Genomic DNA, 17,393 nt, shown 5'->3' on the forward strand with positions numbered 1-17,393 from the left:
TAAAATTTTAACTATATTCCCTGATAAGCCAAATTAATTGATAAGCCAAATTAATTAATTGATATCTAGAGTTTTTTTTAAAGGTCCTATTAACAAAACTTTAAATGTTAGCTTTTTGGGTGTTTTTATTACCGCCTTGCGTCAAGGATATTGAAAAATACCCAAAAAACTAAATTTAAAAAAAAATCACAGGACCTTTTAGAAAACAGGCTCCACATACATACTGAATACAAATTTTGGTAATATAAATTGTTCTTGACTTAATATTCAACTTGTCATTTATATCCACAACCAAATCTAAATTTGCAAAATAAAATTAGTTTTTTTTTCAATTTCGGGAATTCCCGGGAAAAATTATTAAAAATCCCGGGATTCGGGAATTCCCGGTTTTGGAAAAATCCCGGGAATTTTGTCCCGGGAATTCCCGGGATGGACGCACTACTTCCGGCTAACCCAAATCGCCATACCAAAGGCCTAAATCTTGAATGTTCTCCCCGGCGCGTCAGTTTCCCCCATCGGATTTTCAGTGCAAGCGATCCTCAAACACCCCCACACCTTCCCCTTCCCATCCTCTTCAATGAGTGGTACCAGGCTCAAGAAGCGTAGCCCCGTCAAAGAGGTTGGTTGCCTCATATATAAATACATAAATCAACTTTTCATCCAGAACAAACGATTACGAACGTTGAAAACGAACAAAATGGAAAATGACAGTAGGCGGAAAGCGATATTTTGACAGCGGGCAATGTGTCAGGACAAAGCGACTGCAGCGCCACAAACGGATTGCCACAACTAAAAAACTGTAGCAATGATTAACACAAAGGAAGAATCGAGCCCAAACGTCTGTTGTCTGTGATAGTATTGGGCTTTTTCTACCTCCTCCTAACATTCCCTTTTGCCTTTTTATTTTTTTTTTTGTGTCACTTTTTGAATATTTTTTTTCACATTTTATTTGCGTATGGTCTTAGTCCATTACAAAACAAAGATTACTATATACTTATTTCCACATATAGGAATTGTTGACAAAAGTTAACCAAAGAACACAAACAAACAAACAGCAAGATTTGGACTTTTGAACAAAAATAGTTTGAAATCAAAAATAAAATTGCTGATTCGCAGGAGTGGTAAGTAAAATTGATGTATCACAATAATAGCACACTTTTTTTCTAAAGTTAAGTATTAGTATTTTACAAATCAAAATTTTGAAACTAAAATTTGGTTTATAAATAGTATAAATAACACCTTTAAAAAAATAATTAAGTGTCATTTTTTTATTTTTCAATGATTTTGTTTTTCAAATTTGGAAAATTTAAAATATGGTTTTTGTGAATTAAATTTTATCTAATAAAAAAGGCAAGTTAAAGATTGGGAGATCTGAAAGCCTTGAAGTTTTTTTTTAATTTATTGAAATGTTTTTGGTTTGGCTAAAACTTTTAAAATTTTTAATCCCCTTTATTTGAGAAGATCCAACTATTCAGTATTTTAGAAAAAGTGGCGGCAAAAAACATGTTTGATAAAATAAAAAAAATCAAATGTTAATAAATTAGATAGGCAAATATTTTGATTAAAACAAAGGAAGATCAGTAAAACCTTCAAAAATGTGTCAAGATGATTTATTGTAATTTTGGATTGTTTAAAATTGATTTTTAAGTGTTTCTGTTAAAAGCATTGAAATTCCCTGCGAAACAGGTTAAATATTATCTCTTTTATGATGTAATTTTACCTCAATTTAGACTGCCATTACACCAGAAAAGAGGTAAAATTACACATTTCCAGAGGTAAAATTACACCTTTTTTCTGACATAAAAGATGAGCAATTCTCTACGAAATCGAACTTTTTTTTAGAATTGTAATTTTTGTATTTTTTAATCAGGCTGAAATTTTTTTTTGGTGCCTTCGGTATGCCCAAAGAAGCCATTTTGCATCATTACTTTGTCCATATAATTTTCCATACAAATTTGGCAGCTGTCCATACAAAAACGATTTATGAAAATTCAAAAAATCTATCTTTTGAAGGAATTTTTTGATCGATTTGGTGTCTTCGGCAAATTTGTAGGTATGGATATGGAGTACACTGAAAAAAAATGATACACGGTCATTTTTTTTTTTTTTGATTTTTATTTAACTTTATGTTACTAAAACTTGATTTGCAAAAAAGACTATTTTTATTTTTTAAATTTTTTGATATGTTTTAGGGGACATAAAATGCCAACTTTTCAGAAATTTTCAGGTTGTGCAAAAAATCTTTGACCGAGTTATGAACTTTCGAAAAAACATTTATTTTTTAAAAAAATCGAAATATTAGTCGCAAAAATTTTTCAATTTCATTTTTTGATGTAAAATCAGATTTGCAATCAAAAAGTACTTTATTGAAATTTTCAAGTAATAGCCATTTTTAGGTAACTTTTTTAAAAATAGTCACAGATTTTCATTTTTTTAAATTATTTCACATGTTTGCCCACTATTAAAAAAAATATTTGAAAAAACTGAGAAAATTCTCTATATTTTGCTTTTTTGAACTTTGTTGATACGACCTATAGTTGCTGAGATATTGCCATGCCATGCAACTGCGACTATTTTCAAAAAAGTTACCTAAAAATGGCTATTACTTGAAAACGGTGCACTTTATGAAAAATGAAGTTGAAAAATTTTTGCGACCAATATTTCGATTATTTGAAAAAAAAATAGTGATGATTCGAAAATTCATAACTCGGTCAAAGATTTTTTACACAACCTGGAAATTTCTGAAAAGTTGGCATCATAAAAACATATCAAAAAATAAAAATAAATAAAAAAAGTGTTTTTTTTTTGCAAATCAAGTTTTAGTGACAAAAAGTTAAATAAAAAATAAAAAAAAATTACCATGACTCATTTTTTTCAGTGTAGTCCTTATCCATACCTACAACTTTCCCGAAGACACCAAATCGATCAAAAAATTCCTTCAAAAGATACAGATTGCTGAATTTTCATATATCGTTTTTGTATGGACAGCTGCCAAATTTGTATGGAAATTTATATGGACAAACTGATGATGCAAAGTGGCTTCTATGGGCATACCGAAGGCACCAACAAAGTTTGAGTCGGATTAAAAAATACGAAAAATAAAATTCAAAAAAAAGATCGATTTCGTAGAGAACTGCTCATTGTAGAGAAGAGTTTTCTAAACAATTTCAATTAAAAAGTTGCAATTTTGGTCCAATATAAGCAGAGATATGCACAATCTCGTAAAATAAAAAGTTACTTCCTCCAAAATTTCTGGACTTAATTCCCATTCAAACGATGAACACCGCCTACTGAGTTTTATGATTCTAACAAAATAATTTCAATAAATTTCATCGAAATTTATATAAATTTTATGTTTCAGCGAAATGTTTTCATCCTTTAAAATAACATAGTTGGCAGTGTTCATCGTTTGAATGGGAATTAAACCCACAAATTTTGGAGAAAGTCACTTTTTACTCTACAAAATTGGGTATATCTCTGCTTATATTGATTCAAAATTGATACTTTTTTATGGAAATTGATCAGAAAATTGTTCTCTACAATGTGATTGATTCGAAAATGTATTAAATTATCTTAAGTGTTGTTTGGCAGAGGATTGAAAAAATATTTTTGGAAACCTTTTGGGTAATAAATAGCTTTTAAATGAAATACTCAAAGTTTAGCAATGGTTTAAGCTCGAATTTGTATCCGGTCAACCGTTGCTGTATTTTTATGACAAATTGTATAAAGAATTTTTTTTTATTTGGTCGTATTGCGGTTTCCAGCTTGGATGTTGGGGTTATTTCAAAGAAAACTAGAAATCTGGTAAATTTGGGTTGGATACTTTTGATTTGAGGTCAAATTTGTAATTTAGAGTCTCTTGAGGCACATTCATAAGAAATTTGATGGATATAAACATGAACCCATCGATTTCTATCGACTTTTCTGAAGAAAAATCCTATAAAATCGAAAAAAATCTTCAACAAAAAAATGTTGCTCTAGACCCCCGACGAAATATTTCGCCGGACCCCGCAAAATGTCGGGAAAGAGCCCTTCTTTTATGGTGCCAAATATCAGACATGCCGAATTTTTTGTCTTAAGTTTGTTCTAGGAAACACACCGTGAAATACCTTCAAACGAACCAATGATTTCAAAACTTTTTGAAACGTGAGCAAGTTTCCAAAATTGATGGATTCTAATTAAATATATTTATACGATACGAATAAGAAATCCATAAATTATATTTTTCCCTGCAAGAGAAACAAATTCTGATTTCAAATGCTTTGGTTTGCCAAATCTGATCACCACTGACAGCCACCAGCGATTCACTTCTCCAACCTCCCGCTCAATTTGCTCTTTCACCGCTCCATGGCTACCGCGATGAAGCTCATTTCCCGCAGCTCGTGTACTTTCTTTCCCTCTTTCTCCATTTCCCAATCGCGAGAGAGAGAGAGTTCATTTCTCCCATCAGTTCGTCGTCGTCGGCGGCGGTTCACTCTTCCTAAGCCTACTACTGCTTGCTACTGTTAGACCCGCTTTACTTCTCCTGCTCTACGATCATCCGCGGGCGCGCACACAAATCCGCTAGATTCGAGGTTCGTTTTGCAGATCTTCTGTAGCGTTCAACCGTTTGTCGGTGCAGCGGCCGTGATCAGTTTTCCGCCTGTTGTCGACCTGTGAGCATGCGCGTTTGACCAGCCCACACCCTCGGGGGAAAAATTATTGCGTACGGAACTACCTTGTGTGCCCAGTGTGTTGTGCGAGTCGTCGGGAAAAGCTTGCGGTGCTGGAAGTTTGGTGATTTTTATTTTTTTGAGGAAAAATTTTAAATTGAGTTTTTTGCAAGGAAAAAAAAATTGAAAAGTGACACAACCAAAAAGGATACAGTGAGCTAACGGCGTCTGGCGTAGATTCCCGGTGAAAAGTTCAGAAGAAATTACGGGAAAGTGTACGAAAAAACGTTCGCGAATCACGTCCCGTCCGAACAACCGGTGTGTTCTATGCTAATTGGGATTTCTGCTAAAACAAAGCGCAAAAAAAACAGAACAACTCACTGTTCTGCTAGTACAAGCCATTACAACGAGTGCACGTTGAAGTTGAGCCGCAATTAGTTCCCACCTCCCACTACCCTCTCCACCAGAGAAGAAACCAACAATAGGGTGAAAAAATAACAATTTTCTACGGACCTGCAAGCTTCTTGAAGCAGAAGGAAAAACCAGTTGGCAACATTCTGGAAGAGGAGGACACCGGCAGCAGCAGCAGCATCAGAACCAGAGTTGGAAAATGTGAGTCTTCGTCTTCTTGGGCTCTTGAACACTTGAAGATCATCGGTTTAATTGGAAACCTGTTGTAGAACAATTCTTCGGTGGGTTGGCGCCGCCAACGGCTTGGTGGTTCATGACGTTCTTGAGAACAGACCCCCCTCCCGGGCAGTACGTGCGAAAGTGCGAAGAAAACGGTTCTAAGGGGGAGGGGGGAAGAAATGGGAACAGGGTTGTTGGTGATAATTATCCGCATCAGGCTGGTGTGGAACTGATTGAAAATGGCAAAGGTCGGCGAGCATCACAGAGCTGCGCGATTGGAACTGTATCGGGGAAATTGAAAAAAGCGGATTGTCTTTGGGTTGGAGGAAAATTGTTATTTTTTATATTGTTGCAAGTTGAATGTCATAAAATTGCTATCGAGAAAATGGGTCCACAACTTATTTCTTGTTGTACTATTACTGTGTAATTAAGTTTTTGCAACATATTTTTTTAGTTACCAGAAAATATTACATCTTTGATGATCTTTCATTTTTATTCTTCTTTATTTTCCTTTTTGGGTATGCCAAAATTTAAATATGCTAAAAACAGAAACGTACTGACTTGAGAAATTTTAATCATCTCTTCATCCCAAACTCATAAAAAATAGATAGTATTATTGTTCGAAATACTTTTTACATTGTTTTTAGGCACACTTGATCATATAATAATAAAAATTCTTTTATTCCATCATTTAATTTTTTTTATTTCAATCATATGTCAATAAAACTGAACAGACTAATATTTTCTTTACAGTTTAGTGTCAAATTTAACTCAAAATTTCAGTGAAGTTTGTCCAAACATAAGTTTGAAATTCCCAAAAATTATTAAGATGGAAATTTAGAAAACTTGGTTTCCAATGGGTTTACCTAAATTTATCATCAAATTGAACTAAAACAACTCTTTTCATTAGCATAAAATTATATTTTAAATGGTGCAATGCAATGTAGGAAGCATTAGATAATCATCAAAAAAAATTTTTTTTGATTGTTATACAATTTTTGAATATCAGAGGCTTGTATTTTCAAATTTCTGTAGATCTTCTTTTTTAATCTGATCTGAAACAAAAAAAGACAAGACCAAACAATTTCTATTTGGTAAAAATAAAATATTTCCACTGAAATTACAACGCTGACAAAATCAAAAATGTCTTGTTTTGATTTTGTCAGCGTTGTAATTTCAGTGGAAATATTTTATTTTTACTAAATAGAAATTGTTTGGTTTTTTGACAATTGCAAAATGTATTTCAAGTTTTAGTTGAAAATATTTTGTTTTGTTTTGGAATAAAAACATTTTTTTAACAAAGCTTCGATTTTTATGCAGCATTTGATTTTTTCTGGTAATTTCAATTTCCATTAGTACTTTGCTACATATTTTTTACAACTAAAAAAAATCTGACATGCCTTTTTCTGCATTGATGATCATATTTGGCACGTTTGGGGTGGTTTAAAAATATTTTGAAATTTCAAGAACTTCCGATATACAGAACCGCAATTTTCTTTTTCCGCAAAAAAATAAAATTTTCGTCAATATTTAGATATTTTGGAAAATTTGAAAAAAAATGCATCGGCCTTATTAAGAATACATTGCACATTTTTTTTTGTTTATCTGCATTTTAAATCAAATGAAAACTTAAAATCATTTTTACAAATTTAGAATGTAACGACCAAAAAATTTAGTTTTTTTTAATGAGGTTTGAAATTCGAATATTTTACCTCAATCAGAGCTCAGGAACGAAAACTTAAAGAAAAAAGTTGTACTGGCCATACTCCAACAAGAAAAACTCTTCAGTTTAGAATGATGCACCGGCAACAAACTTGTAACAAGTTGAATTCTTCTTTAAATTTTTGGTAATCATAAATTTTCACACCTTTTTTATAATGTTTTCTAAAAACAACTGATTTACAAGGAAACTCAACTCAAACAAATCTTTTCTAGTCATTAAAGCTAATGATGACTAGTATTTTGGCAGAATTGTTGTTCAATATTTTTAATAGTTTTTGGATTGCTTTGAACAGACCCAAAACTGCAAAATTATGTATCTTCAATAATTAAAACATGAAAATCTAAGATGCAGTCAATAATTCGAAGTCGTTGCTCTCTTATGCTAACTGGATAGGAATCCCAGCAAGCTCAGTACAAGAGAGCAAAAGGCATTAAAGTCCTGCCAATTGCAACATAATTTAAAAAAAATAAATGAAATATCTTTATGACAAATTTAGTCAGATTTGCAAGAACTTTAAGGTGAAGCCGTTGATCATTTTTGAAGAAGAATCACTCTGTATTGAATTCAATTTAACAAATTTCTGCACCAAAATTAATCAGCATGTGCCAGTTATTACCTTCTTGAAGTCGCTGAAAGAATTTATCGCTTAAATCAAATGTGTTTCAAAATTTATATAATTTTGTGGTACAATCATTTACGTCCTAGTTCGCAATCATTAATTAATGACGATTTCCATAACATTGCAAGAAATACGATAATCATTACCAAAAGGAATCAGCATGTGTAGGGCACTATTATAAACAACTTGTAGAAGAAATTTTGTCAAAATACTGATAGCGACGCAAAATTTATATCTTTGAAAGAAAAATCATGTCAATGATGGAAGTCTTCACGTTAACAAAGATTCAACAATTACCTGAATGATTTTTTTTTTCTTTTTTTTTTTCAATGCAGCGTATCATTTACGGAGATACGTTGCATTATCTCCAAAAGATTACAATAATTTTACGTACATGAATCTAAATAAGCAGTTCTCTACAGAATCGGTATTTTTTCTTTAATTTATTTTTTTGTATTTTTTTAATTCGGCTGAAACTTTTTTGGTGCCTTCGGTTTGCCCGAAAAATCCATTTTGCATCATTAATTTGACTATACTTAAAAAAACATACACGTTAAATTTTTTTTGTGATTTTTAATTTCAGTTTTGTCACTAAAACTTGATTTGCAAAAAAAAACACTATTTTTATGTTTTTCTATTTTCGTATATGTTTTAGAGGTCATTAAATGCCAACTTTTCAGAAACTTCCAGAATGGGCAAAAATCTTTGCCAATTTTTTTCAAAAAATCAAAATATTGATCGCAATTTTTTTTCAATTTCCTTTTTTGATGTAAAATCGAATTTGCAATCAAAAAGTACCAAGGTGAAATTTTGATAAAGTGCACCGTTTTCAAATTAAGGCCATTTTTTGGTAAGCTGAAAAGCTGAGAAAATTCTCTATATTTTGCTTTTTTGAATTTTGTTGATACGACCCTTTTTTTTTTGTTTGATTGCCATGAGTCTACTGCGACCATTTATTTGATCTATTGTCGACCTGCTGATCTATTTTTAGATCTGCAGAGGCTGCCAATTTGCTGTTCTTGGGCATTTGGGGAACAAAGCACACGCGCTATTGTTGAGCAAGTGTGTTGATCTGTCCACACGCCGTAACATTTTTCCTTTCCTCTGTGCTGTTGTACTTTCCATATGTGTCGCTAGAACTGAAGTGCACTTTTTTATTACGCTACTTAGGATGTGTTCCCAGTGAAATCCCAAAAGCCCGGGACTCTTGCTAAGCAGTTTTTTTTTTTTTGTCCCTCCAAGCACATTTTGCGTCTGGGCCCAGCGCACTCCGCAGATGCAAATATACAGAGCACAGCCGGTCCTCGAAACATGTGAAAAGTACGAGGAAAGGTGGTGCCAAGCCATGTGGGTTTCAAACCACGACCTTCCGTTTATCAAACGAAACCTGTACGACCCTTAGTCATGCAGAGGTTTAAAAACAGAAAAAACAGGCTGTTGATGAAATTCTTGAAAAATCACTTCTTCAGACGAATTTTCTCTTAGATCTCCAAGGGTTCACTTGTAACTCGCGTACGGTAGTGCAGGAAAATTGCCTCATTTTTTGATGCCAATTATCGATTGAGGATTAAAAAACACTCTATGAATGCTGATTGCTAAGAGATTTTTCTTAGTCGAAGAAATGTGCCAACTCAATCGGACATTTTCGTACGCCACACGACGGGGGTCGTAAAAAAGTTGCGTCAAAGACGGAGCGCCGCCGTCCAACAACAGGTTGATGACATCAGCTTTTTGCTACTAGGTGTTGTTAACGATTTGCATAATCCTTGCTATCAACCATCGTCCCGAGCGAGAGGTTATTTGGTGCGAAATATGGAATAATTTTTGACAAATGGCACGGCCATAAATTACTTTCACTTGCCAAAAATTATCATATTTTGGGGGTGGTTCGGTTTGAATGATGAGAGAAATTTGAATTTCATTATGGACTTGATAATTCATAATATATTCGGTATTTTATAGTTTGTTGATCGACTGTGAAAGATGCCTACCCATCAATTCAAGATAAGTTGTAATAGTTCAGAAGAACTCACGCTCCCAGAAAAAAAAACCATCCCGTCGGTGCAACTTTTAAAACGAAGAAATTATGCCCAAAAGCGGCACACAAAAGCTTTCAACGGGAAGAAAGCTCTCCCGCGCTCACCGCGGTTCAATTTTCCACCAAATTAAGTCACTCGCGCGAGCGCGCGCTGCGGTTGTCGGAAGCGATTTCACGATCAGTGTTTTACCATATTAGTTCTTGTGTCCTACGTAGAGAGTACTTGGGGTACTTTCTGTGAACTAGCGTAGGTGGTGGATCGAAGGGGGTGGTTCGAAAGGTGCAGCAGCGAGAAATAGAAGCAAAAACAAAACAAATAGCTTAAGTAAAAAGTACGAACGACTTAAGTGACTTGAAAGCTCAAGATCAAAGCCACAGAAGAGAAAATCGAACCCCCCCTTCCTTTTTGTGGGTTTTGTGTGGCCTTTTGCTCGAGATCTCTCGGAAAAGGGTCTTTTGTTCAACATAACCTACAACCGGGGGTCCGAAAGGGCTCCTCCGACGGCGAGATCGCGCGCAGATCGTCAGAGTTGAAGTTGTTCACGGTTGGTTCAAGTTCAGCATATTTTTTTGCTTTTTGAAGGGCTTGGTTGAGGCTGGTTGGAGTAGGAGGGCGGCGACAATCGGGACACGCTGCGATATTCAGCCGGATTGTGCTGTTTGTAAAGCTATTTGAACCTTGACATTGGCAAGTCGCGGGACGAAGCAGGGATTGTCTCGATTTTGATCGGGTAGATCAGGTCATCCGGGATCATGTAAATTATGGGTTTGAGATGGAAGGCAGACAGTTTAAGACACGATTTGGACGTTTTTATTGAATGGAGTTTTACAATCAAATATTTGTTCAGATTTTATTCTAGATTTTTTTAGATATAAGGCTACACGGACAGAAATCCATTGGGTACTTCCGGTAACTCTATAGCCTCACCTTGTATTAGGCTTAAGTTTCCCATAATAAAGTATGCCAATGTTGATTAATTACAACTTTTTCAAAAATTCAATATTCTCTCTTCACAAAAACTTGAAAATCTCAGCTCAGAGCTGATGAAACTTCAAAGTCCCTTAGACGAAAATCTTCGGCGAAAAATTTACTCTAGTACCCTGACAGATGAAATTTTGTGTTCAATACCTAGAGACAATATTGAAAATAGTATAGCAAAAACTTTTACATAAAATCTACCGGGAAAGTGAAAAAATGATTCCAAAAAAGCAAAACAAGCCATTTTAACGACCCCCGGGACTTTTGTTGGCTTTGTTGCAAGTTTCTGCTCATTTCTAGGCGTCCGAAAGTTATGTTGCGGTGAGTCACCCAAAACCTCTTTTACGCAAATGGACCGATGTTTTACTTCCCCATCCGATAGAAGGCCAGGAGGATAAGGCGGGAATCGAACCCGCGCCCCATAGCAACTTAGGGTTTGACAGCCGAAGCCGCTAACCACCGCGTCACGAGGCCCTCGATAAATTTACTTGTTTATTGGACGACAGAATATCAATTTATGCTATCAGCCATTTAAATTTTCTTAAATTTTCCATTTTTCTGAGCAGATTTTGTGAAATTGTCTAAAAAAACTGACTTTAAAAAAACGCCAGGGAACATGGAACACGATTTTTTCCGTAAGTTTTCATGTACAAAAGAGTTGTTTCTAACATGATAATCTATCATTTGAGAACTGAGCCCATTGATTTTCTCGGCTTCGTGTTTTTTGGGACACACTAATGTTGACGGTTGTCCCGGGCAGACGGTTATAACAAAATTCATGCCATTTCAATAACAAATACTGTTAAAATAACAAAAAGTGTTATGGAATATTCTTGCAAAATCCATTTTTGCATACGATTTTAATAACAATTTATGTTATCATAACAAAATTTGTTATTGGTCTGATATTGGTTGAAATCCAAAACAACTTTGGAATAACATTTTTTGTCATGGAAGAATACCTCAAACTGTTATTAGAATGATCGGATTAGTTGTTAAAATAACGAAAAATAATAACAAAGATTTGTTCGGAAAAAACTAAAAATGTTATTAGTCTGTTATTACAATAACAATCCAATAACAAAAAAATCATAACGACGAATAATAAATGTTGTTATAAATAACATAAAATGTTATTGGCCTAGCATTTTCAAATATCAAAAAACGTTATTCTCAAGTTATTTCCGTCTGCTCGGGGTGGAACATGGCAATGTTTATTGTTAACGAATTTGCTTACAAGATTTCTATCCATTTATCAGTTTTTGTCATTTTCGATTTGTGGTCTTAATTTTGAAATTTATTTAAACCTCAAAGTGCCTTATTCGATTATGAATACTGAAAACAGGCTCTGCAATGTACTTTAAATTATATTTTCAACCAAAATTTCAAGCGAACGAAATTTTTGAAGGAGCAAAAACTTTTTGCATTTTTTTGATGGATCATATGAGATTTATACAAATTGACTAAAATAATAATAACTGAGGTAATTTAACAAACAATTATCAAATTCCTGCCTTATTCCTGCTGATAACTTTCGGAGATTAGTGACGCGAGTTTGTTCTCTACAACCTGGTAATCATTTTCTACAAAGTGTTCAAGAATAGTACAGTCCCTTTAACAGTCAACCGTTCAAATATGACTTAATTGGGCTCGCAAAACTCAAATTTGATGTTAAAAGAAGGAAAATAAATAAAAAATAAGATTTTCTTTCCAATTTTCATTATTTTGACCCATACAACTCTACCCAGCAAATAAAGTAGTGATCCAGCTGCGTGTAAAAGGCTTGGGTGATGAAATTCTGTGTAGTATTACACCCTGAAATATGTAGCCAATCAGTATGGAATACGTTTATCCTGGGTGCTGAAAAGACAGAATGCGTAACGTGATTTCCGAATGATCCCCACTGCTCCTCACTAATACAACTGCACTACAGCTGTAAACATAAACAAAGTAGAAGGCTATGTTCAAGCTCAAGCGTGACATATTTTTTGCTGCTGAAGTGACTCGTTTTGAAACATTTTGAATCTGATAATATTGAAGTGTTTTCGCTGAAAAAATAAGTTCTTTGCGCTTTTTTTATTCGTAGACTAGACGATGGGCGGCCAAAATAGTCCTTCTTTGTTTTCAACCTGACGAAAAATTGCGTCAGAAGTGGGAGGAATTTTGTGAATCAGAAGAGCAACCGAATGGAAGTTACGAGATTATGTATCTATGAAGCGCAGTGATAATACAGGATTAAGATTATTCATTGTTATTTGGCAGGTGCCATTAGTTACTGATAATTCGTCGTAAAACATTCGTAAACATAGGTTATGCGTGAGACATAGCGCTTATTGAAATGTTAGCGACGAATTTTGCCAATCTCGATTTCAACCCTTTTCTTGAGATTTGTTGACTTTGAATACCTCAAAAGCTCGACGCCCTCGACCTTTTTATTCCTGACAAAATTAATTATAGATCGATTACAATACTTGCCACTTCTTGGCATCATTTTTCCAACAGTAAATTGGTTCCGCTTTGACAGTTCTGAATTGAGGCCGCTTTGCGGACCACTATTCTGCACCCAGCGTTTATCCTTTCCATTTCTAATCGTTCTGATGGCCGAGCGGGCTAAGGCGTCAGTCTTTTCTGTAGGAGCTGGGTATGAGTCCCGCCGGTTGCAACTTTTTTTTGTGTTTACAAAAATGGTACATGCAGCAAGTAATAAATGAGCAACAAAGGCGATTTTTTAATGGTGCGTAGACAACCGCCACAACCGATTCCCCCTCCTGATTTGTAGAACAAAGTACTAGATGTTATGGGCTTTTCGGAAAGAGCACACGATGTTGAACCAAACTGCATCAATAACTCAAAAACGATGAAAATGCATATGGGACATTTATGCGGTCAGGGGCAGCAAAGTCATTCAAGTTTAAGGTTGAAAAACTAGTAGTTTTTCTTTGGTGTTGTCACTTTTCTTGTACCGAACAAACACAAACATAACAAAAACTACCAGATTATTATCAACAACAGTTTTACAATACTTGTAATTGTTTTAAGTCTCGTTTTTTGCCATCATTAATTTAAATTGATTCCAACCTTGTTCTTGCATGATCTTGTTGCTCGATTGGAGCCCCGATTTGACAGTTCGATTGGAACCCTGAGAGTGACATTTCGTCTCTCCATATAGGCTCTCTTATTTTGATTTCTTTTAGTAAAACTCATTCAGCAATTACTTTTCCGAATTGTAAAAAAAAAAATTGTATGGAACTCGTTGCAAAACTTGTTTTTTTTTAACACTCGTCCTATTTGTTCAACTCGGTAAACCTCGTTGGATAAATGTACGACTCGTGCCGAAAAAAAATCTTTTTGCTGCTAGTTGCATAAACTACTATTATTTAATATTTACTATTATTTGTAATTATTTCTGAATTATTATAATTATAAATCAAACCACCAAAAACACATTCAAATTGCATGTTTACAAGATTTTCATAGCAGGCTCGACCACCAGGGGGAGTCCACCAAAATTACGGTTCATAATCGGTTCAAATTGCACCATAAAATCTCACAACATACCACAGTCTGGCTTCTGGGTGATGGTACCATACCACACGTGAAGCACCAGCAGCAGACAGAACACGTTTGCTCTGAATCATTCAGCAAATTGCCTGTTTAGCACCTGTCTGAATTTTTTCGCCGGTACGGAATTCGGTGGCCCACAAGCAGAAGAAAAACCGTTGCACTCCAACAGGTTAGAAGCAAGCGGAACTTCGACCACACCTGGTCAAACCGAGGGGCCACCCGGCAAAACCCTTTCCAGATTAGCCCCCCCAACTTTTGCTCGGTTGCTTACCTACCATAGATTGGTGTAAAACGATTCGATTTAATTCTGGAGCAGTTTTTCCCCCTCCTCAGAAAAGAAAGAAAGAGACAGGGGGGTCGAACCTTTAAATCGCAAAAGATTATCATTACTTCCACTTTCGGTTTACTCGCTTGATTAAGCTGCGCGCCAGCGTTTTGTTTCTAGCTCGGAAATTGGCCCACTTTTGGGAGTAGAAACTCTACGATGAAGGTGAAAATACTTAAGGCGCATTAAACCGTGTTAATATGCCAGGTTGAAAAGTTCATACATCACTCCTCATCATCATCAGCATCAACGCCGCTGATTGAGAGGTTCGGGAAAATGATATGATCGATTTACACCTTTTTTCCCCGACACACCGACAAACTCTGACCGAGTGAAATCTATGGCGTTTGAGATAAAAAAATAGCTTTACTACCTCATTAACCTGCTTCGAAATTGAGCCAAACTGTGGGAAATTGAGATCCCATATTGGTGAGTAATGCACTCAAGCAGCCAAACTCCGGGTAGGGTTCGTCACTTGTTAGCCCGTAGTGCACTCGTTTAAGTCTCCCGTTCCTCTCTTTGCGCCGCACGGTGAAATGAACCTGCAGCAGCTTTCTGGCGAACGGTCCAAGTTCAAGTGGCAAGTCTGGACTGCTAATGAGGTTGGGAACTCGAGGTTTTAGGGGGGAAAACGAAAGTCAAAGGTTTTTGTAAGTGGTTATTAAAAGCTCAGTGTCCGCATGTCGAAAATCAAAGAAATTTAAAGGAATATTACTACTTAATTTTCCAGTCACAGAATAGTTGTCCCTCCACCCTGAAAAAGAAAGAGATTGAGCAGTCAACGGCCAATCGGTCACGGCCCGGACACCCAATCGGGCTTCCAGAACCTCCCGCCCACAGTCCTTAACGTCCCATGAAATCGAGTGTAGGAGAGTACCGTAGGACAGTTGCCAACCGATTTCGGTAGCCCCCAAAAATTGGTCACACCCAATTATCCGTGTACCGTCAAGCGTCGCCGGAATGTCTCACCGCGGAGGTTGTAAAAATCGTACTTGTACTTTGCCACACACGTGACGAATTGCTCCATACGTCAACTTGAAAAGACGGACTTTTTAACGGTTACCTTTCTGACGTTTACATACATTATTTAGCACTCGCGACTGAGTGATTGCAAGTTTTCCAGCGAACGAGTGTCGTTAAACTTTCATCCTCGGTGAACGGCGCGGAATGTGTTCCTTGTCTTGGGTTTTTTATTGGCAATAAGATATGGTTTAGTTACAAAAAAAAGCTGCTTGCTCGTGAAATTCCGATACGGTTTAACACGCCCCTGCACTGGTATGCAAAATCGGACAAGGTTATGGCCGTGTTAAGCGGAAAAATATTGCTTTTATTTTTTATTTATTGTTTTTGCTGATTTGTTTACCAAACCTTTCTTGTTATCTTGTTGCTCGGTTTTATTTATTTATAGATATATATTCGATTTCCGAATCCATGTTGACAATCTGTTCACATTAGCAAGCAGTCATAGTTTTGAATAAAAAATCTTGATTAAGTTGTAAATTGTGAATGATTGATTTAGGTTTAGAAGATACAATTATTATGAAAAATCTAGCATTCAAACGGAGACACAATGAATGATTTAACAGAATATACTTGTTTTTATTTAGATGAATCTTTCGGCAAAACCCTCCGATTAAAGCTAGTCCAACGTCTTCCCCGTCAAGCTGCAACAAAATCAAGCTCATCACAATTGCTCGCTCCAAATTCAGCATAATTTCCCCGTTAGCTTAGCTTTTCTCTTTTTACCCTGCCGTACTCTCCATGTTTGTTGTCTTTTCGGGCAACAACTGACTCGAACGAGGGAAAAAAATCGCAACCCTGAAAAAATAAAATAATCACCGAACGAAGTCTACAATACTTGCGCTTTTACCTCCGAGATCAGGCAGCAGCAGCGGCAGCTGCCGCCGTAGCTTCCAGGTTGAAAATCTTCAAGTATTTTAATAGCTTGGCACTTGGCTGGGATGGATGGATCATTAAAATTTTAACACACTCTCTACTCTACACCGACGACGACCGGGGTTTGGCGCAAAACGAGATGATGAGCATTATGGGATTTTTTTTAAACTTCTTTTTGAGAGAAAAAAAAAGTGGGGAAGTGGAGGAAATTGTCGGAAATTTATGACATGACGATAGGATGGTTTCGAGATAATGAGTTTTGGTCTATCTTTTCGTAACTACACCGTGACGGCGAGGTTCTGGCGGAAAGTTGAAGGCCGAGGTTTATGGGATCACCCGAGGGTGACCCAGATTCTCGGCCAAAGTGTTGTCGTCTGGGAGGAAGAAGAGACCATACGAACTGCATTTTGTGCAGTTCTGAGAGTTACCGTGTCCGAGCGATGGTCACGGTCACACACATGGTCTTTGTGGGGTCTTCAAAGGGGGGGTTAGTGCAACACCGTTAAACCCGGATTTTATGGTTCAATGGAAAAGACAACACAAACAGTTTATTTTTCGTTCTAGCTGTTCGTTTTGCAATGTCATGGGAAGTTACTGCCCTGAGAAGGAGGGTTGAACGGAGGGAATATCTTTGAGGAATGCTACATTTTGTGGGGTCATGGGAAATTAAAGAGAACTGGAAATGTATTGTAGGCTACACAATATGTTGGAATAGAATCGAAACTTTAAAAATTCAAAACAAAGTTATTTGAAAAATATATAAACCAAGATCAATGCATGCAAGTGTAATGTTACGATAGTATGTACAAAAATTTATCTAAAATTGTAACTTACAACTATTTTATAAATATTCACAAAACAAAGTTAGATCAACTAAAATGTTGCCAAGGTTTAAACAGAATTCAGTGAGTAAAAAAATTATATTTTTCAGTTATTCGAATTGTTGGTTATAATTAGGAGTTTTCAG

At 35.7% G+C, this 17,393-nt stretch overlaps 1 protein-coding gene across 1 annotated transcript in view; it reads left to right on the plus strand.

The window, feature by feature from the left end:
* The first annotated feature begins 4,547 nt into the window (after positions 1-4,547).
* The window catches only part of LOC120425922 (uncharacterized), a 169,574-nt gene continuing 156,728 nt past the window's right edge, over positions 4,548-17,393 (plus strand). Inside the window, exon 1 of the mRNA XM_039590542.2 lies at positions 4,548-5,264. The gene's annotated coding sequence lies outside the window, so the exon portion shown is untranslated. The remainder of the gene's footprint in view (positions 5,265-17,393) is intronic.

The sequence above is a fragment of the Culex pipiens genome, chromosome 3 (assembly GCF_016801865.2).
Source record: "Culex pipiens pallens isolate TS chromosome 3, TS_CPP_V2, whole genome shotgun sequence".
Classification (NCBI taxonomy): domain Eukaryota; kingdom Metazoa; phylum Arthropoda; class Insecta; order Diptera; family Culicidae; genus Culex; species Culex pipiens.